The sequence below is a fragment of the Penaeus japonicus genome, unplaced genomic scaffold (genome assembly GCF_977035675.1).
Source record: "Penaeus japonicus unplaced genomic scaffold, GWHDUDI00000001_assembly GWHDUDI00000004, whole genome shotgun sequence".
Classification (NCBI taxonomy): Eukaryota; Metazoa; Arthropoda; class Malacostraca; order Decapoda; family Penaeidae; genus Penaeus; species Penaeus japonicus.
In genome coordinates this window covers 46853960-46858959 of record NW_028234406.1, presented here as the reverse complement: position 1 = coordinate 46858959, position 5000 = coordinate 46853960, and the positions used below count along the sequence as shown (strand labels likewise).

The following is a 5000-nucleotide window of genomic DNA, read 5'->3' as shown; positions in this document are numbered from 1 at the left end:
GATCGCCAGATACAGCCACCCACACGTACATTTACAAAGAAAGAAACAAAACAGTAATGAGAAAATAATGATAATAAAGGAGAGATACAGTAGAACTTACAAAAAGGAAGAAGATTCCCCTTAAGGCAAAAACACCTCTCCCCCCTCAAGGCAAAGAACCCCCTCCCCCTTCAAGGCAAAGAACACCCCTCCCTCAAAACAAAGACACCCTCCCCACTTCCTCAAGACAAAGCCCACCCCCTCTCCCCTTCCCCCTCAAAGCGAAGACCACCCCCACCCCTCCCTCCCTCAAAATCACCCCCTCTCCCCTCCCCCCTACCCCTCAAAGCAAAGACCACCCTCTCCCTCCCATCATCTCAAAACAAAGCTCAAGTCACCCCTCCGCCTCCCTCCCAAGCAGAACCCCCACCCCACCCCTCAAAACAGGACAAAACCCACTCCTCCACTCCTTACCTCTACCCTTCAAAGCAAAGCCCACCCCAACCCCCACCCCTCAAAGCAAAACCCATCCCCCTCCCCTCTCCCCCTTCAAAGCAAAGCCCTCCCCCCTCATAGTAAACAAACCCCCCTCTTCAAGGCAAAGAACCCCCTCCCCCTTCAAGGCAAAGAACCCCCTCCCCCTTCAAGGCAAAGAACCCCCTCCCCCTTCAAGGCAAAGAACCCCCTCCCCCTTCAAGGCAAAGAACCCCCTCCCCCTTCAAGGCAAAGAACCCCCTCCCCCTTCAAGGCAAAGAACCCCCTCCCCCTTCAAGGCAAAGAACCCCCTCCCCCTTCAAGGCAAAGAACCCCCTCCCCCTTCAAGGCAAAGAACCCCCTCCCCCTTCAAGGCAAAGAACCCCCTCCCCCTTCAAGGCAAAGAACCCCCTCCCCCTTCAAGGCAAAGAACCCCCTCCCCCTTCAAGGCAAAGAACCCCCTCCCCCTTCAAGGCAAAGAACCCCCTCCCCCTTCAAGGCAAAGAACCCCCTCCCCCTTCAAGGCAAAGAACCCCCTCCCCCTTCAAGGCAAAGAACCCCCTCCCCCTTCAAGGCAAAGAACCCCCTCCCCCTTCAAGGCAAAGAACCCCCTCCCCCTTCAAGGCAAAGAACCCCCTCCCCCTTCAAGGCAAAGAACCCCCTCCCCCTTCAAGGCAAAGAACCCCCTCCCCCTTCAAGGCAAAGAACCCCCTCCCCCTTCAAGGCAAAGAACCCCCTCCCCCTTCAAGGCAAAGAACCCCCTCCCCCTTCAAGGCAAAGAACCCCCTCCCCCTTCAAGGCAAAGAACCCCCTCCCCCTTCAAGGCAAAGAACCCCCTCCCCCTTCAAGGCAAAGAACCCCCTCCCCCTTCAAGGCAAAGAACCCCCTCCCCCTTCAAGGCAAAGAACCCCCTCCCCCTTCAAGGCAAAGAACCCCCTCCCCCTTCAAGGCAAAGAACCCCCTCCCCCTTCAAGGCAAAGAACCCCCTCCCCCTTCAAGGCAAAGAACCCCCTCCCCCTTCAAGGCAAAGAACCCCCTCCCCCTTCAAGGCAAAGAACCCCCTCCCCCTTCAAGGCAAAGAACCCCCTCCCCCTTCAAGGCAAAGAACCCCCTCCCCCTTCAAGGCAAAGAACCCCCTCCCCCTTCAAGGCAAAGAACCCCCTCCCCCTTCAAGGCAAAGAACCCCCTCCCCCTTCAAGGCAAAGAACCCCCTCCCCCTTCAAGGCAAAGAACCCCCTCCCCCTTCAAGGCAAAGAACCCCCTCCCCCTTCAAGGCAAAGAACCCCCTCCCCCTTCAAGGCAAAGAACCCCCTCCCCCTTCAAGGCAAAGAACCCCCTCCCCCTTCAAGGCAAAGAACCCCCTCCCCCTTCAAGGCAAAGAACCCCCTCCCCCTTCAAGGCAAAGAACCCCCTCCCCCTTCAAGGCAAAGAACCCCCTCCCCCTTCAAGGCAAAGAACCCCCTCCCCCTTCAAGGCAAAGAACCCCCTCCCCCTTCAAGGCAAAGAACCCCCTCCCCCTTCAAGGCAAAGAACCCCCTCCCCCTTCAAGGCAAAGAACCCCCTCCCCCTTCAAGGCAAAGAACCCCCTCCCCCTTCAAGGCAAAGAACCCCCTCCCCCTTCAAGGCAAAGAACCCCCTCCCCCTTCAAGGCAAAGAACCCCCTCCCCCTTCAAGGCAAAGAACCCCCTCCCCCTTCAAGGCAAAGAACCCCCTCCCCCTTCAAGGCAAAGAACCCCCTCCCCCTTCAAGGCAAAGAACCCCCTCCCCCTTCAAGGCAAAGAACCCCCTCCCCCTTCAAGGCAAAGAACCCCCTCCCCCTTCAAGGCAAAGAACCCCCTCCCCCTTCAAGGCAAAGAACCCCCTCCCCCTTCAAGGCAAAGAACCCCCTCCCCCTTCAAGGCAAAGAACCCCCTCCCCCTTCAAGGCAAAGAACCCCCTCCCCCTTCAAGGCAAAGAACCCCCTCCCCCTTCAAGGCAAAGAACCCCCTCCCCCTTCAAGGCAAAGAACCCCCTCCCCCTTCAAGGCAAAGAACCCCCTCCCCCTTCAAGGCAAAGAACCCCCTCCCCCTTCAAGGCAAAGAACCCCCTCCCCCTTCAAGGCAAAGAACCCCCTCCCCCTTCAAGGCAAAGAACCCCCTCCCCCTTCAAGGCAAAGAACCCCCTCCCCCTTCAAGGCAAAGAACCCCCTCCCCCTTCAAGGCAAAGAACCCCCTCCCCCTTCAAGGCAAAGAACCCCCTCCCCCTTCAAGGCAAAGAACCCCCTCCCCCTTCAAGGCAAAGAACCCCCTCCCCCTTCAAGGCAAAGAACCCCCTCCCCCTTCAAGGCAAAGAACCCCCTCCCCCTTCAAGGCAAAGAACCCCCTCCCCCTTCAAGGCAAAGAACCCCCTCCCCCTTCAAGGCAAAGAACCCCCTCCCCCTTCAAGGCAAAGAACCCCCTCCCCCTTCAAGGCAAAGAACCCCCTCCCCCTTCAAGGCAAAGAACCCCCTCCCCCTTCAAGGCAAAGAACCCCCTCCCCCTTCAAGGCAAAGAACCCCCTCCCCCTTCAAGGCAAAGAACCCCCTCCCCCTTCAAGGCAAAGAACCCCCTCCCCCTTCAAGGCAAAGAACCCCCTCCCCCTTCAAGGCAAAGAACCCCCTCCCCCTTCAAGGCAAAGAACCCCCTCCCCCTTCAAGGCAAAGAACCCCCTCCCCCTTCAAGGCAAAGAACCCCCTCCCCCTTCAAGGCAAAGAACCCCCTCCCCCTTCAAGGCAAAGAACCCCCTCCCCCTTCAAGGCAAAGAACCCCCTCCCCCTTCAAGGCAAAGAACCCCCTCCCCCTTCAAGGCAAAGAACCCCCTCCCCCTTCAAGGCAAAGAACCCCCTCCCCCTTCAAGGCAAAGAACCCCCTCCCCCTTCAAGGCAAAGAACCCCCTCCCCCTTCAAGGCAAAGAACCCCCTCCCCCTTCAAGGCAAAGAACCCCCTCCCCCTTCAAGGCAAAGAACCCCCTCCCCCTTCAAGGCAAAGAACCCCCTCCCCCTTCAAGGCAAAGAACCCCCTCCCCCTTCAAGGCAAAGAACCCCCTCCCCCTTCAAGGCAAAGAACCCCCTCCCCCTTCAAGGCAAAGAACCCCCTCCCCCTTCAAGGCAAAGAACCCCCTCCCCCTTCGGGACCTGAAATTACATGGTAGCTAAAGAAAGGACCTGTCGTAGGACTAACCGTAAAATTGACTGTGCTCAAGAGGAAGCCTTCAGTCATTACAAATAGATTATAGCTATTGGCAGGTTCTTCTCTTCCTGGTAATTCGTAGGGAATTTGTAACTGTATCTGATTCTTTTAAGTTTTGTATGCTGTTTTTTTTTTTTTTTTTTTTTTTTTTTTTTTTGCTTCATGTTTATTCTTTCTGTATTCTCCTCCGTAAGGATCCATATATTTTCATGTTTATGCTTGACATGTGTATTTTTATTTATTTATTTTATCTTATTTTTTATTCATTATTATTTTTATTTATTATTTATTTATTTATTTTTTTTTTTTTTTTGGGGGGGGGCGGGGTGTTAGACCCGAAAAAAGGTTCTCTCACATTTTTATATCACACACATACAGACAGACAGACACACACACATATATGTGTGTATATATATAAATATATATGTGTATGTGTGTGTGTAATTATCGTACGTAAAGATCAAGGCACCACCTCGCGGAAGAGTTTGGGACATCAGCTGCGCTCAGTCAAAGCAGATGTGCTTTTAATGCCTATCACCATACGATTTCCAGCTGCATCTACCATCCTCCCCACCCCACCCCACCCCCTTTTTTTACGACTAAATCCCCCAAATGACTGACCCTTTAAACCAAACCGGACAAAAATGATCCCATCCAGAACCACCGACCCGAAATTACACCTGAAAACCCTAACCTAAAAGTCCTATTCACACTTTTATTGTTCATGAAGGCTGCTGTAGCGGTTGGCGTGCTTCTCTTGTTACTATAGCGAGAGGCGCTCATTCGGACTCCCCTTTTTCCCTTTCCCAATGCGTGTCTTTTCACTCTGTGTTTCTCTGTTGTTTTTCCGTTGGGTGTATCTTTATCTCTGTGTCTCTTTTGCTTTTCCATAGGGTGGTGTCCTTTCATTCTGTGTCTCTCTTTTGCTTTTCCTCAGGGTGTCCCCTCACTCTGTCTCTCCTTCCCTTTTCCATAGGGTGGTGTCTTCTCACGCTGTGTCTCTCTTTTGCTTTTTCATTGGGTGTATCTTCACTCTGTCTCTCTTTTCCTTTTCCGTAGGGTAGTGTCCTCTCACTCTGTGTCTCTCTTTTGCTTTTCCTTTGGGTGTATCTTTACTCTGTCTCTCTTTCCCTTTCCCAATGCGTGTCTTCTCATTCTGTGTCTCTCTTTTGTTTTTCCATTGGGTGTATCTTCATTCTGTCTCTCTTTTGCTTTTCCATAGGGTGGTGTCCTTTCATTCTGTGTCTCTCTTTTGCTTTTCCATTAGGTGTATCTTTATCTTTGTCTCTCTTTTGCTTTTCCTCAGGGTGTCCTCTCACTCTGTGTTTCTCTGTTGTTTTT

The 5000-nt window shown here is 53.5% G+C and overlaps 1 protein-coding gene across 1 annotated transcript in view; it reads left to right on the top strand.

The window, feature by feature from the left end:
• Nucleotides 1-5000, top strand: part of bdg (sodium-dependent transporter bedraggled) — a 132403-nt gene that overhangs the window by 113391 nt on the left and 14012 nt on the right. The gene's annotated exons all lie outside the window — the stretch shown is intronic.